Here is a 17,157-nt window from a genome sequence, read left to right as displayed (position 1 = left end):
TAATCCCAGCTACTCAGGAGGCTGAGGCAGGAGAATGGCGTGAACCAAGAGGTGAGGCTGCAGTGAGCCAAGATCGTGCCACTGCATTCCAGCCTGGGCAACACAGCAAGACTGTCTCAAAAAAATAAAAATAAACCAATACTCCCAGTTCTTCACCAATGTCAGATACATCAGTTTAAAGAAAAATATGAAAGCATGTTTTTATATTTCAGTGTTGAATTTAACCATATCTTTTAAGAAGATATGAAGATAGAAGTTCCCCAAGGATCGGGGGAGAAAAAAGCAGTTAAGAAAATTTTAAAACCTCAGGAGAAAAACAAATATGGGTTAAGACCTCAAGGCAAAACTTTTTCTTTACACTTTGATTTCAAAAGAACAGAGATGCCCAAATTATGAACTCTCCCATCTGCATTTTATATTCGTCTGTGTCCTTTGAAAGGCTGGAGATGGGATCCCAGGTTCCAAAGTGCCTGGCCATGGCTCACATCAGGCAGCATCTTTCACAGCCGTTTACTCCCCTGACTGTGCCTAGAGAGCTCTGTGGCCCAATTTACAAAAAAAAAAAAAAAAAAAAAAAAAAAAAAAAAAAGTCCTAATTTACTCACGTTCATCACTTTGAGCAGAGTCTCAAGAAATGAGACAAATATTGAGACTCCACAGAAGCAAGTACTCTCTTCCAAAAAGTCAAGTGTCATGTTCCCATGAGCCAGGCAACTTGCTTACAGAAAGCACTGGCTGACTTGCTGGTTTAATGTTAAATGCATTTAAAATGTTAAGTGATCAAACGCCCCTCCTAGTGGGTGTGCGCGTTGAGCTGGCTGCAGTAGTGATGCAGACCACGTTCTTTCCTTTGGTTTTGCTTCAAGCAGAGCACCCCACACCCAGGAAGAGGCTGAAGGATGGCATCGAGGTCTAGGACAGATTTAAGGAGAGCTGCAGGCTGACTGCCTCATCTGCAAATAGTCTCTCATTTCAGAGAAAATCACTGAACAGAGTTCATAACACGTGAATTTTTAAAATTCATATTTCTAATTTCATCCCATTAGAACTTTTGAACCTCCACCTCCCACCTAGAGAACGTCAGCTCAAGCCGATCACAGCGCAGTGCGATTTTCTATAAATAATGTGCACGCCTGCATCTGAGCTGAGATGTGAATGTCTGGAATGTGCCTGCCAGGCCCAGGAGGAACTGCAGCAAGTGTGGGGACACAAGCCGCTAAGGAATCTGATTTGGAGGGAACTGGAGGCAACTAAAACTAGGTCCACTGGTTTTTCTTGGTAAGGTTTGACCAGGCAAACTGTTATCACTGTTGCTAATTTATGGTAATTGGCATGGGGACTTAACAGTAAGTAATTAGAGCAATTACAGAATTTGCTACTCAATTACAATGGCACAGATTCCTGAGAATGGAAGAACTGTTGCCCAGGAATAGAGTTCAAGAGGTCCTCCCCATGCTCCGAGGAACATGGCATTTCCACGCACCCCTGCTTTGGTCCCTGGCCACCACCATCCTGATCTCGGCCATCTGATGGCATCAGTCCCCAAAGCTGGAAACACCTGACACCTCTTGTCACCCTCCCATCTGCCCTGCCTTCCTCCAGTCCGGGATATTCAGGGATGCCCACATACAGGACCAGGACACCAGGGTTATCCCAAACCAGTGCCTGCATTCAAAGTCCTCCACGGCAGCACAATCACCAATGGCCAATACTCCCAGAACCTTCCACCTCAAAACGGGAGCACATCTGGATTCAAGCTGACAATGCTGCATTCTCTTTGCCATGTACACATGGAGGCATGTCAGGTTCCACCTAAAGGTATCAGGTTCCACGCTGGTCAGGAGCCCAAACCTAGTCACTCTGCATGATCTCAATTCACCATCCACAGAGAAGCCTGCAGTTTTCCTCTGGTGCACGGTGTGGATGGTGGATGCATTTCCCCTGAAGACTCGGAAACAGGAGCCTGGCCAAGGAGGCCAGTCACCCCATCCCCTGCAAGGCCCGGACATGACCCTCTGCTGTCTGCACACAGTACCCAAGTCTAGCAGTGCTGGCTCTGTGGTGGGATCCATCTGGGCCTGCAGAGGACCCGGGGCACAGGAACCGTGCAGCCTGGCTGCAGCCAGAGGCCTAAGGGATCCCCACGAGGCTCTCCAGCCTAGGTGCCCTCACCACAGGCAGAGCCATGCAAGAGAGTTGCCTGCTGAACTGGAAACGCCCCAATCTGCTCAGCCAACACAGAAAGACAACAGCCACCTACAGCTGCTGAGCCCCGAAACGTGGCCACTGGGCCTGAAGGGTTGAATCTGGAATTTAATCTGTGAAGTTCTTTTCAAATGTGTTTAGCTATGTAATCAAATCTTTATTCTAATTCAATTTAAAGGAGCCTCTGGCTATGGGCTCCCTTCTCGGGCTTCACAGCTCCAGGGAGTAAGAATGGGAGAGAGAGAGGCCCAGAGCCTCTCTGCATTCTCCACGTTAACTCAACAAGTCATTATAAGGAAAGGCACTCCAGCAGGAGAGGTGTACACGGGAAGAACTGGGTTGGCCCTGACAAGCATGACCCCCATGGCATCACAGCTGCCTCAGGCAACAGGCAAAAGACAATGATGTCCACCTAGACAGGCCACCGGATGTGATGATGCACCCCCAAGCCCTAGTCCCACAGCAGCCAGAGACCACCCGCTGCTCATCCCGGGTGAAACAGGCAGAGCTACCCGAGCTATCAAAAGCAGGAAGAATTAAGGAAGCGATTCCCACGACACACGTGACACTCCTTGGAGACAGGCACAGGCTTCGCTGTGAAAGTGCAGAGGACAGTGGTGTCCCTAGGCGGGCTGCTTCTTCCAACGATCAGGAAGAAACCAGATCCATTTCCTTGTAGGAGAATCATTTGTACCGTGATTAGACAGAAGACAGAAGGTGGCTGATGTTATCAAATAATCAAGCACCTCACGGCTGCTTCTCCAAGGAAGGCCTGGAAATTTGCAGCCACCCGCGTAGGGGCCGCAGTGTTTACAATGGAGATAAGGGTGACTGAGCTCTGGCTTCCTCAGGGAAGCTAAATTTGAACTTTCACCACTGAGGAATCGGTCATTTACAGTCACTCACCCTCAATGCAGAAGAGGGCTCAAGACACTGCACCAGACTTCAACACTCAGGGTTAGGGTTAGGGTCAGGGTCAAATTCACAAGTTTTACAAGATGTATTTACTTGGCATGCCAGAAGAGATGCAGCTTCACACCCCCGACCTCCATGGTTTGCTTAGCCCCTTCACCAGTGGATCTCACCAACAGATGACACATCCACACCTCATCCATGGCAGCACAGAAAACCACTTGGAAGACAGCCACTCCCACCAAGCTTCCTGGCTTTGGTGTTTAAAATCTCCATCGTTTAAAATCTGTATCTCATACGTGAGATTACACTCCTCTGAACAAGACATTGCGACTGTCATTTCACCCAAAAGCGTTTTAGGAAATGACACGCGGTCCAGACGCCAGAGGTCGCCGGCCGCCTTACTCTAGCCTAATTCCTTTGTGCCTGTATGGAGGCTTCACAGATACAGCCCATTAATGACTGTATGAGAAGCTCAGGGCATAGACGAACTCAGTGCTGAATTTTTTCCATTTATCACCCTTTGTTTTGTCCAGAAGACAGCTGAGAAAGGCAGGGGCAGATCATCTCCTCGAGTGTAATGACTCTAGCCACTTCTCTTCACCCCAGGTCACCACTCAGTCAACACGCTTTTGAGAAACCAAAGCAATTCTGTTCCCTTCACTCTGGGTTCCAAGCACTAAATTCCTCCATTTTATCAATTAGATTATCAAGCAGCCATTTGTAATCTGGACTGCAATCTGATACGAAATTTAAAGCTAATTTAAGTTGCGGTAATAGCTCCTATTTACATTATAGGTAAGGCATGAATGAAAACTTTAATGTTCATAGGACCAACTTTGTAAACAAACCAATTATTCAAGCAATGATTGTCTTCAGTTAGATGCAAATTACTTTGCTCATAAAAGATTTTCCAGTAGGAATTTTTAAATCCATGGTCTGTCTTTTCTGAGCCTGTCTCTGCACCTTCCCCTGAGTGCACAGCAGGACTTCTCAGGGCATCCCATCAGCAGGCCCACTGAAGAGAATAAGCCCGCAGCCCCCAGCCCCCAGCCCGGGAATCAAGTCCGAGCCCCAGCAGCCCCTCGTCCAGCCGGGGCTTCCTCACCAGCACAGCACCCAGAGGTCTTCCAAGTTTAATGCCACGTGTGCGTGGAAAGTAGAGTGCTGGAAGGAACACAATAGACATTCAACAATGCAAATTCCCCCCTGGAACAGCCCAGCATCCCTCTGTACCTTCCCCAAAGTACCCATGCCAGGCAGGCGTAGAGTCCAATGGGGTGCCTAGGAATCAGCATTTAACACTATTCTGATGAATAAAAGTTTGAGAGGTCGGTCAGCGAGAGGCTGTCGTGGCCTCCACTCATTTGCAGGCTCTGAAGAGGCAGATTCAGGTAACAGGCCAGACAGGGCAGGACAAGGATGGGGAGGTGGAGGGCAAATTCCATGGACCACCAACCGCCCCGCCATCCCCACTGAGACTCCGTGATTTAAAGAGAGGCAAAGCCAGGGAGAAAAGATGCCCGCACCACACGAGCGACTGAGATTTCACCTAAAGCACGCAGCATGTGGCTGAGGGCCAAGGTTGGGCAAGCCAGGAGCACAGAACGGGGTTCACAGGCCCAGAGGTGTCTCCCACACCCACACCCCGTGCAGACCTCCCAAGCACTGCCTGTGTCTCCTGCCTGGTTTAGTTCCTCCCCCCCTTCTACTGTGTTGGTTTCTCAGCCGCCACCCACCACCACACAACCCTCTCTACAAGCTTGGTGGACTGAAAAGAGCGGGGGCGGGTAAGATCTGGGCTCTGGGGCCAACGTCCTGCCTGAGACATTAGTTCCAACCCACCTAGCTGTGATGTGAGCCCCCGAGATTTCTCAAATGTGAGATGGGAAGGTAACTGAACCCACTCACCAGGACGGCTGTGCAGACTGAGATTACATATAGCCACACCTCGGCATCCACCACACGTGGGACCCCAGTCGTGTTGCCCCTGATGGGAATCCCTCTATCTATGCCCCTTCTGCTACCAGAGCCAACTCCCAGCAGTAGCTGTGGAGGGTGCATCCTCTATTCCCACTCCACTCCCATCGCTCCACGCAGTGACCTACCACGCAGCGGCCACCAGCAAATCCGGCCCCACTGGATAACCAACCACCAGCTCCCCCTCACTTTGGGGCGTCTTCCACTTGCAGTTCCGAAGCAGGCCAAGAAACTGCCCTCAAGGGCAGTCACCTGTTCCTTAGTACATGTAATGACCTGCCACGCAGGACCACCAGCAAACCCAGCTCCACCATCCAGGCTCCTGTGGATAACCGAACCCCCACCCCCCACCTTGGAGCGTCTTCCACTTGCGGTTCTGAAGGGGGCCGAGAAACCGCTCTTAAGGGCACTCACCTGTTTCTTATTGCACTTAATGACCTGCCAAGCAGGGCCACCAGCAAACCCAGCTTCACCGTCCAGGTTCTGGTGGGTAACTGCCCCCGTCCCCCGCTTCCTCCTGGGGTGTCTGGGAGGCTCAGAAACTGCCCTCCAAGGGCACTCATCTGTTCCTTATTGCACTAATACCTCATTTACAGAAATCCACTTTGACTTTCCAGCACTGCAGTTGTGACAATTTAGCAATCCTGCTTGCAAGCTACAAGAGCTTGAGGTCACGTCCACCTCACCAGTATCCCAGAGACCCAGCACTATCCCACTGTGTTTAAAATTCCAAAATACTCCTGCAAAATGCTACTGGCATTTGCTTTGCACATAAAATGCTAAAAACCTTCAAGTGAAACAAATATCTTCAACAGTTTGATACAACGACATGTGAGTTACACATCTGCCAAGTTGTAAAGCCTCATGCATTTATAACATTTTATGTACGGTGAAATGGTTCATTAATATAAATTATGAGAATCTCTAAGAAACAGGTTTTTTCTGGCATTAGATGACCAAAGGAAAACTGGGTTCTGGCTGGCTTGCGGGCCTGTAGAGGCAGACATATCTGCTGACACCAAGCTCCTTCCCATTGATGTGGCCTCATCCCAGGCCCCTCACCCGGATGCCTGCAGGCCCCTGGAGGAGCAAGCTGACCTGTCCACATTTCTCAAATGCACAGCTGTTGCTCACACTGCAGATAGAGTTCAAGGCACGAGCAGGCCACCACGCTAAAAATACCACGCAGCGTCCACGCCAGGTGACGGTGGTTTTCACTCCATCCCAAAGCCCCAGGTATGAGTTTACAGCCATGATTACCACATGGATTTTTGGACCCTCAAGACATACTTTGTTTCCTTTTATGCAACCAAGTTAAAAGACTATCACTCAGATATAGGCTCTGAAACTGTGGAATAATTATTTGGGAACAGAGCCTCTGCCAGATCAGGGTTAGCACTTGGGACAACACCCCGTGACCTCGGTCCACACAAACCCATCCAGACCAGAAGCCTCCCACACTGTAATTTCTGTGGATTTCTGTAAACGAGGTATTACTGCAATAAGGAATAGGTGAGTGCCCTTGGAGGGCAGTTTCTGAGCCTCCCAACCACACGGCCACGTTCAGGCTGAAGCCGCACCACCTCCAGAAACACTGTCCCTCGCCGAGGTGTGCCTGGCTTCTCCCTTTTTCCAAAACTTAACAAAACCTGAAAAGGACAGGTCTGTGTAGAAAAACACAAACTACTTGCGATTCCTCTTCCCAGTTCAGGCTGTAGGAAGCTCGTCTCGGCCCTCACCGTGTTCTGACTGTGGCTTGGTTCCCATAAGAAATAAAGTCAGAATTCTAGTCCCTGTCTCCTGGGCAGTGTGGCAGGCATACATACCTTCAGTTATATGAGGAAAGGCGTGGCGAGCCCCCTTCCTTCAGTAAAACTGCACAGTTCCCAGAACCCCGATGCCATCCCCCTCACACCACTGTGAACACCTGGACAGAGCACATTTCAATGCGTGCACCTTTGTGGGCTAGTTTTCTATTTCTCCACTAAATCACCCCAAATTTAGCGCCCTAAACACTGACTTATTTTCTCACATTTCTGGAAGCTGGAGTCCAAAACAGGTCCCACCATCTAACGTCGAAGTGGCGGCAGGGCTGGCTCTGGGGAAGCGACCGTCTCCTTGCCTCCCGCAGCCTCTAGAGGCTTCCGCATCCCCTGGTCCATATGGCACCCACTGTCTTCAGGACCCACAGCGGCTCTGACGGCCCCTCAACTGGAAGACGCAGAAACATCAGGAGACCGGGATCTAGTGCTAGGGCCAAGCCTCCCCTACCCTCCCAGCTCCTCACACACTCCCGTGTGAGCTAATATAGATTCCACTTTAACTAGTGTCACCTGTGTAAGGGGTAAGTGCCCAGCTGTGAACTGGTTAACCTCGCCCACACAAACCCCGAGAATAAACTCACAGGCCATGGACCACTCCACAAGCAATAAGTGACCACCTGCTCAGGGACCTCCATGCCCCAGCAGAGCCCTCCGGTACCTCCTTGTGAGCTCAGACTGGCGGCAGGGGTCTGCAGCGCCACAGGGCCCTGGATAAAAAAGACAGCTCCCATGTCGGGAGGCACCCGCCCGCGGTTGGGTTCTCAGTACTTTAATTGCCCAGGTGGACAAGCCGCTCCGCATGCAACCCCATCACCAGAATAACGGCTGCACGTGGCGAGTGCACGGGTGGCCACCACTCAGCCCAGCTGGCCGCGCTAACCACATCACCACCGTGACGCCCAATCAGACTCAACTGCTGGAACAGTCCCGGCATCGGCCCCCACAACATTCTGGATCACAATTCAGAGTAGTGATTGCGATCAGGGCCACACGTGGCTGAATGTTTTTACAGGAGGATGCCACAGCTGGACTGACGCCACAGCTGGATCGGGCTGGACTGAGAGCATTTCCCACTGGACATCCTTACAACACCATTTTATTTGCGCTTTATTAAACTTCTATGGCTTTTTTCTGCTTATCTACCTTATGGGAGTGTTTCTTGTTCTTATGACTGCGGTGATACTTCAAGCTACAACTATCAATGTGTAAATTAGTTTGGAAGTCGCCTTATCATTAAACATTTCACAAGCAAGCAGTCAGAGGCACCTAACCCGGAGGCCTCTTTTCTTCTCTGAGCCAAAGCTACCTTGGACTCAAAGAAAACGGCACATGGAGAGGGGCTGGATCTCCAGCACCCATTCCTAGGGAGCCTCCTGGGGAGCAGATATGGAGGGAGAAGCCCTGGGTTAAGGCACTGTCGTACTAAAGAAAAATCTATTTGGGTAAAGTAAGCACCAGACTTAAGAGATTAAGCAAACCATGAAAAGAAACCACTAACCACAGCTTCTCCAAAACAGAACTAAACTCCCTTTAGTTTGAATTGGAAAAGCAGAAGTGATGATCAGGATACAAAAAAAAAAAAAAAAAAAAAAAAGAAATGACACAGTATTTGAACACAGGAGAATAATCAAGGGCCACTGTCTCTTCCTGTGTCAGTGGGAGCCTCGCATCTAAGCTGGATTTAGAAGGTTGCTACTTTGGACTGAAAGGTATCCCCAACTCTAGTTTGTAAGCAAGTGGAGCAGAATGCTTCAATTATTTCAAGGTTTAGCGGTAAAGCTCTGCGACTCTCACAACCATTTTAATTGGTGTGAATTTTAAAGTGACTCAATCTGTTGGCTGGAGTATCTAACGGCTTAACCACGGGGTCACGTTGGAAAATTTTTCCAATTGCTTTTGTTTTTCCTACTGAAGATGCATTTGAACGTTCTTGTAGTTTGCAGTTGGCTGGTTCTGATGTTTGGTCCTGAGGAGGCCCAAGTATCCGTAGAGGAAGAATCTGAAACCTCAAGCCACTCGAGTGCTGTCTGGGCAGATGGAGACCCCAACCCGAGGGCCACTGACGGACTCAGCATGGGCGCAGGGCCGCCCGACGCAACGGGCCACGTATTTGCCGGTTACAAAACAACATAAGCACACACCCCCAGGTGTGCACACACGCTCTGTACACATCTGTCCCTATCAACACCAGCACACACCCCCAGGTGTGCACACACGCTCTGTACACGCTCACGTCTGTCCATGCCAACAACAGCATACACCCCGAGGTGTGCACACACGCTCTGTACACATCTGTCCCTGCCAATGCCAGCACACATCCCCAAGGTGTGCACACACATTCATACGCGCTCACATCTGTCCCTGCCAACGCCAGCATACACCGCCAAGGTGTGCACACACGCTCTGTACACACTCACATCCCTCCCTGCCAATATGAGCACACATTCCCAGGGGTGCACACAGGCTCTGCACGTACTCGTGTCTGTCCCTGCAGCCTGAGTCAAACAGTCACAGAGAGGCAGAGGAGGAGGAAGAAGGATGCGATGGGCACTAAGGTCCTGGGCTGGTTCCCCTCCCTACCTCCGGAGAGACCCCTCATGTGATCCTGCCATCACTCACCCTTCCGCCTCCATCCTCCATCCTCCCACAGGGATCAGGAGGATGCCCACTGCACAGAGCTGTGATGAGCATGAACAGAAGATGGCAGGAGCTCACGCCAAGGTGCTGAGCACGGGGCCTACGGAGTGCTTCTTTCTGCTGTGGCTGACATCATCAAACAAGAGACTGACACAGCTTCTGCAGAGAATGTCACTTGCTGAGAACTGAAACGTGTGACCTAGGAGCCTGTGAAAGTCTAAGAACAAACCAACAAACCAAACGGTTTTGTTTGTTTTTCAAACACCATAGCCTGTTTTTTCTTTTTTTTTTTCATGCTCTACCTTGGGTATCATTTAGTTAAATTTCAAAGTAAGTCCAATAAATACACAAAATCACAGGACTGAGCATGGAGCATTGTTTCACTTCATGTCCTCCAGCCTTTAGGACACATTAAGGAAAGACATGATTCCAGGATTCCCATTAGAAAGGCTGCCCTGAGGCACCTGCTGGGGCAGCCAAATTGCAGCTGTTGATGCTGCCCCCAAGCTGCTTGGATGAAGCAGAAGATTCCGGAGGTCTCCTCTCTTCTGCCCCTTGTCCAGGAGAGAAGGTGGGGGGAGAAAAGTGAGAGAAGATAGGAAGAAGGAGGGGGGAAGGAGGGAGAGAGGAAGGGGGAAAGAGGGAGAGAGGAGGGGGGAGGGAGGGATGGGGGAGGGAGGGAGGAGGGGCATGTTCCATCCACCAAGGCAGCTACACTGCAGAGAGAATGGAGGGTGTGTTGCCTCTCAGGACAGCAAGTTCAAGCTGTTTATAATTGTTAGCGTAAACAGTGACCAGCTGAGGACAGGGCTGTCATTGGAGTTGACGTTTTATTTTCATAGTTGATATTGGGGACCTGGACCTAAAGCAGCGTGCCTTGCCCTTTTGCCAGATGGGCCTATGCTTCTCTATACTTGAGTCTATTTGACTAAATACCCGATATTGACTAGGAATTATGACGTGTAGGATACCCCTTACCACAGTAACGTAAACTCATGTTCTAAATGCAATTTGTTCAGGGACTGGCTTCTAACTCTGGGTGGGAATGTTAAGCTCAGTCCAGTTCAATTCAGTAAGCATTTATCAAGAAACTCCTAGACCAAGAGCTCTGTTAGACACTGGGTATGGGGTGATGGGGATACGAAGATGTGGAATTAGAACTCGAGCAGCTCAAATGCTTCCATTTAATTCCCTAATGCAATTACTAAGCTTCAACCTGATGGCTGTAATGTCTAAATTCACTTTTTCTTTATTCCAGTTCTACATAACAAAGCGTAAATAATCACAGAGGAATGATTCTGTGTTGGACTATTCAGTGGACAGAGAAGAGCATTCTGACCAGTGTGAGACACTGTCTCCGTTCCCAGGGAGCCCGTGAGGTGGCTGCACAGAGCACACGCGTGAAGATTCAGGAGCACGAGCGTCAGGTGATGGGAGGGGCACGGAGGCAGCACCACAAAGATGCCTGCCGAGGGGCCGCTGCAGCCAGCGGGAAGGTCACAGGAGTGGGCACAGGCATCTCCCTCCAGCCGCACTTGGTTTTCAAGAGGACACATGCAGGGAAGGGGATGACACCGAAATGCTGTGGCGCTGAGGGGAGGAGGGGAGGGACACAGGGCCGACAGCTGGCCCCCACCCCTTCCGTCCCTGCCCCTATGAACGCTGCCAAAATCAGCCCCAACGGGGAGAAATGAGGTGGGTGAAAGAGGTGGACAGACTTGGCTTCCATGGAATTCACAGATTCCAGTCATTAAAAATCCCTTCTGAGTTTTCACCTGGAAAACTTTGCCAATGTACTTAGGGACAAGAGGCGGAAGATGAAGCCAACACAATTGGGCTCAAACTGCCACCCTTCTCCTTCTCTCTTCATCCACCACCCTCCCTGGGCCCCTGAGTGTGAGAACCAGGAGCTGCACAGCCCAAGGGTGCAGCCCCTGACCAGAGGAGGGAGCCGCACGGCAGGGCCCCCAGCACGTGGATGGCAGGATCTGTGCTATGTCAGTCCCAGGGCCCCAAGCAGAGAAGGCCTGGGGCTCCCAGCTGCAGTTTTGCTGTCTACTCTCTCACCAAAGTCGAGAAGGACTGAGTGGGACCAACGCCGCACCTGGCGGCTCCTCGGTGGCTGCCGATGTGGTCCTCAGGCTGCGGGTGAGACCCTCTAGGGAAGCCCAGACAGTGGCGAGAATCACAGCCACGAGTGCTCCAGTTGCCCCAAAACTCAAGCATAGCCTGAGGAAGGCAGCGCCCACTCAGATCCCCATGCAGGCTTGTGTGGCACACTGATGAGGCACACAGCACCAGAACATGGCACTTTAAGTGGCTTTGTGAGGTGTAGGAACACAAAGTGTGGTCTGGAGTGGCTCAGAAGTCACTCCCACCAGCCTGTGGGACCCGGACGGCCCCTTTGGACGTGGCTGGAGTCTCTCCAGGGCGGGCTCCAAAGTCCCAAGGATGAGGTGAGCGTCGGTCTTGCTCTGAGGAAGGCCCCTGACAAGTATCTTGAACATGCAGGTACACAGCTGGCTGACTCATCTGAAGGGACCTGCTGAGCTACGAGCCAGGGATGGCTAGAGAAAACTGTGTGAACCTTTGTGACTACTCACAGGTAGGTAGCTACTGCCTGAGACACAAAGGTAAAGAATTAACCTGAAACTGCATATTATAAAACTTATTTTTAAATGATGGCGCTTAATTGAAAAGACTCCCAAAGAATACTGCATTAGAAAGTGACAGAGTGAAACCGTGAGGCTGACCACAGGAGTCCCTGGAAATTTCACCAAATGTTGTGTCAAAACTGGGAAACAGAAGAACTGCACCTGATGAAACATTCGATTAATCACTCGAGTCCTCCCCACATACGAGGCTATGTAAAAAGTGTTCCCAGAAGGTAAAGTGAGCAGGAGGGCTGTGAACACACAAAGAGAGAGCCACTTCGTCCACGGACCACAACAAAAGAAACGCTAATGAGTGCCGACGACACACGAGTCCAGGGCTCTGGGCACAGCTGGGCTCTGGGACACTCAGGTTCCCACTGTCCAGATGGGAAACCAGGGTGGAAACACCAGGGAGCCTGTCCCAGGGTGCAGAGGTAGTGAATAGTGGTTCATACTGCGACAATCCCAGCTGCCAGGCTCTGGGGCTCCTCGGGACAGAATCCTGTTGACTTCACTCTGGGGTGCGAGAGGTGGCAGCATCCCCCAAAGGCACCTGGAGAAGTGGTGTTACCCTCCATGCCCCTGTCCCTGGCGTTACCCTCCGTCCCCCTGTCCCTGGTGTTACCCTACGTCCTCTGTCCCCAGTGTTACTCACCATCCTCCTCACCTCCAGGCCCCTCTCCCTGTCCTCCCTCATTTTCCTGTTCAGCCAGAGCACATCATATCTCTTCCCTTTTCAAGAGGCTCAGCTGCACCCAGAGGCATTCCAGCCTATTCGGGATGGGGCACACACCCTGGGGAAATGCCAGCACAGGGCCGGAAGGGCCTGAGACCCTCTCACTGTCGCCCAGGAAGGATGGAAGAGCCCACGGTCACGCTGATTGTCAGGCAGGATGAAAACTTCTGTGTCCGAAATGTTCTTTTCACTGGAACTGTTTGGACCATTCATGAACGAATCAGTTAAATACCAGCAAGTGCCACTCCCACTTATTCTCTGGCTACAGTTTTCCACCCACCAGCAACCACACTCCTAGGAATTATCCTTAACACAGAATCAGCGCCTTGTGCCTTTAGGAAAACCTCTTTCTCTTCAGCTTTGTCCTCCTTCCACAAAAGGTGCCTCTGACTGCCTCACTCGCCGTACCAGGATTTCACTAGGCTGCGGAGGAAAATCTGCGTGGGGGTCAGAGGTGGGTGGTCCCTGCATGGGCAGCAGGTCTGTGACATCCTCCGAGGAGCCTGGCCCAGGCCTGCCTCACACGCCAGGACTCTGCCTTCTGGCCCTCGGGCCCCCGAAGCTGCTTTCCCTCCAGGTGTCATGTCCCGGGCAAGAAGGCCGGACAAGGGCCCAGGGCTGCTGTGGGTCGGGAAAGCCTCCTGACACCTCCCACTCCAGGACCCCCCATCAGCATCCCAGCATCTGGATCTGTGTCACCAGCCGCTCCGCCGTACAAGAGAATTGGATTTTCAGCTGGGTGTGCTGCTTCCCTAAACAAAGTAGGGTGTTGTTACTCAGGAAAAAGGAAAAAATTGGCATCTTCTTGGCAACCCCGCGACATCCAGCCACCGGTTCTCACCACCCCAGAGATGTCCATCCAGGGCAGATAGTGTCTTCAACCAAGCGCCACTGACCCAGAAGTGCAGTAATTAGTACACTTTCACCAGAATCACCCACTCCTTCACCTTTACACCCAAGAAAAACATGTTTGCCAGGCAAATTAGATGTCCAGGAGGTGTAAGGAAACCCCAAGCCTGCTTTAAGCCTCAGACTTTTGAGACCGTTGAGGGCTGTGCGCACAAGAGCAAGGCTGCACCCGAAAGCTCTGCTCTTGCCGGACGTCATAGACAGACCACACGGCTCAGCCACATGGACCCTTCCAGGACTTCACGAGAGGGACCTCCGTGGTACATGCAATGATGTGCACTTCGTTCAGCCTCGAACAGACCACGCCCTCGTTACAGGGTCGGTGGTCCACCTCCTGCCATCAGCCCCCCACCTCACGGAGGGTCTGTGTCTTCATCTGAAATAACTTTGCTATTTTACCTGGGTACCAAAATGCAGCATCGCGATGTTTAAAGGTCTTTAAATATCAACACTCCGGGTGCAGTCCTTGTCACTTTAATGCGGTCACTTGATGCAGGCCTCACTCACAACTCTGAGGTAGCTCATACCTTCCCTACCTAACCAAGGAAGAAACGAAGGCATGGAAGGTGCAGCTCCTAAGGAGCAGATTAGGATTCAAACCAGTGAACTTCGTCACATGCTGACCTACCTCTCAGGCTGAGATAATGTTGAAAATTAACCAGGTAGAACAGCGTTCCATAAATCAGCTGGAAATGGTCCTTGTGGACGGGCCTGTGGTTACTCCCTGAAGAACAAGACCATTAGCCCAAAAATCCACCTGTGTCACACTCAAATGTTTACATATACAACTATTTTTAAAATAATCCAATCAAGCATGTTCACAGCCATTTAGAGCCATATAGATTGTCTGCTTCGCTGACAATCAACCCAAGACCTCTGTCGGCAAAGGCCACGGTGCCAGGTCCAGAGAAGGTGGGACAGAGACACAAGCAGACACAAGCAGGAACCTCTCCATCCCTGGGAGCCTCGCTCTGATCGGTCCGTGAGGACACGGTACAGACCGTGGGGCACAGGCAGACGGCAGGCCAGGAGAAGGGGCTGCATTGCCGGGAGGCAGTGCTTTGAGCTCTAATGGATGGAACACAGTTACCAGTGAAGGTGGAGAGAGGGCACCCGTCTGAGAGCATGTAGAGGTAGCAAAGCACAGCCAGCCTCGGGGAACCAGAAGCCACAGGGACATCAGGTTGGGTGCTGCTGTCTGCTGGCCACCGGCTGGGGGACTGTACTGGGCCTGGAGGGACATCCCTGACACTCCCCACCAGATGCCAGGGGCACCCCCAGCCCCAGGTGAGAACCACGGATCCCATGGTGAATGAGGCCAGCCTGTGGGAAGTGGGGCTGGGACAGCTCTGTACAGCTTAATAGGAAAGTTGGGTTCTATTTGGTGGGGTTTTGGTCACGCCGATGGCTACTCATGGCTGTCCGTCAGGAAGTGATTCGAGGACAGACTAGAGAAGGGGCTGCCAAGACCAGCGGAGCATTCGCTGTCTGGGTCCAAGGAAAAGGAAATAAAGGCTGGTGATGTGACAGTGGGGGGAAGCACAGAGCAAAGGAACTGGTGGAGACACAGGGCTGGCCCCGTACAGGGCTTTGAGCAGCTACCCGGGGGTCGTCCTATTAATTCTCCTCATGGCCCCAAGAGGCGGCTGTGAGGATCCATCTCCTGAGGACAGAACTGCTCCAGAGCCACACAGTGAGGATCCACAGAACCAAGATCCGGGCCAGCTCCAAAGCGGGTGAACTTGACCCCTCAGCTATGGTCCTAAGACAGGGATCGGAGCCCCCTGGACACACAGACACAGGAACTGCAGGAAGGGGAAACGGATGCCCCGGACCAGTGGCGGGACCCAGGGTTTCAGCCCTCCAGGGCCACTGGGACCAGCCACTGCACAGGTGGACACATGATGCTTTAACCCCCGCTGGGGGAAGGAGCCCTCACTCTCAGGGTGGAGACCGCAGCTCGATCGGCCCGGCCTCCCTGCTGGGCACAGCCTGAGCCACACAGGATGCTGAGGTGCCCCAACGTTGGGGTGCTCAGAGCCACTCAGCTGAGATCGTAGTGCTTTCTGTAACCACCCTCGTTTCTTTATGGCATAGATCTAGACTCCATCCTTTGCAATGTGTGGGGTTCTAGGAAGAGGCTGGCCAGCTGGGGAAGTGTCCTGGGCTCTGTCCCAGTGATGACGAACTTGGCTCCCCACAAGGGCGACCTGTTCACCACAGTGACCCCCCGGGGACCACGCCTGCACCCACCTTGCTGAAGATAATTCACTTCTCATCCGTGAAAGAATAAAGCGAGACTAACTCAATTTCACACTCACTTCCAACTTTAACAACTTGTGTTAGGAAATCAAAGACAAGGACTCTGACCACGTCACAAACCCAGGAAGCAAAACCCGAGACTAACGGAATGATGCCATCTTCGCAGTTCCGAGCTTTACTAGTTGTTCTTCTTTTCTGGTCTGTTTTTCTCTTTTGGTTTAAATAATTAAAGACCCTCGTTGACAAGAAAAAAAATTCTCTATGAAACTAAAATAAGTGGTTCTAATTAAACATTTAAACATTCTTCCATATGCTTTATAAACAGTTGAAATTACAGCTCTACTTAGTGTTAAGTACTTTAACCAAATGAAAGGTTAATTATACAGACTGGCAATTATAAAAAATAAGGCTACATATTCGTAGCATCATGAATAATTAATAAGAACCGTTTGATTTCATTCAGACCAGGGATTCTGTGCTAATAGGCTCTTAGCTGTCTTGAAATAATGGTGAAATTCTAAAATTACTTTTGTACTTAAACACGTCCCCAAAGTGAAGCACAGCGGTTAACATCCATCATGGTGCACAGCAGAGCGACCCGCCCTACTATGGCCGCCACCCTGATTCCCGAGGGCTGCATCCCGGGGCTGTACTCGTGCAGAGAACGTTCAGGAAACAGACCAGGTGGCAGGAGGGGGTCTTGTCCTCAAGGAACCTCATGAGTCTTGCTAGGGGGACAAACAGCGAGAGAATGAAACCGGCAGCCACGGAATCCGGACAGCGATGCCCATGCCCCGCCATGCATAACCCCTGGCTGGCACCTCCCTGAGACCTGTCTGGCACAGGCAGCAGCAGGGTCCGACCCTTGGAGCGCAGGGATGGCAGAGCAGGGCCATCAAAGCGGGTGGCATGCCGACAGCGGCTTCTCCGCAAGAGCTCCTGGCTCTCAGGGAGCTGAGGGCTCCTCAATGGGAAATTCTGGCTGAGCTCCGGGGGAAAGCGGGTGGGAGGCCCGTCTCCTCTGCCCCCATCTCCTCTG

At 51.5% G+C, this 17,157-nt stretch overlaps 1 protein-coding gene and 1 long non-coding RNA gene across 2 annotated transcripts in view; both read right to left on the bottom strand.

Annotated features, from left to right (window-relative positions):
• LOC135970487 (uncharacterized) overlaps positions 1-7,374 on the bottom strand; it is a 29,759-nt gene extending 22,385 nt beyond the window's left edge. Inside the window, exon 1 of the long non-coding RNA XR_010586135.2 lies at positions 7,130-7,374. This is a non-coding gene — a long non-coding RNA (uncharacterized lncRNA). The remainder of the gene's footprint in view (positions 1-7,129) is intronic.
• LOC141410199 (uncharacterized) overlaps positions 1-17,157 on the bottom strand; it is a gene marked incomplete at its 5' end in the record, with an annotated part of 195,210 nt that overhangs the window by 133,361 nt on the left and 44,692 nt on the right. The gene's annotated exons all lie outside the window — the stretch shown is intronic.

The sequence above is a fragment of the Macaca fascicularis genome, chromosome 4 (genome assembly GCF_037993035.2).
Source record: "Macaca fascicularis isolate 582-1 chromosome 4, T2T-MFA8v1.1".
Classification (NCBI taxonomy): domain Eukaryota; kingdom Metazoa; phylum Chordata; class Mammalia; order Primates; family Cercopithecidae; genus Macaca; species Macaca fascicularis.
The sequence above is the reverse complement of the archived record's forward strand: the minus strand, read 5'-3'. Positions and strand labels throughout refer to the sequence as shown.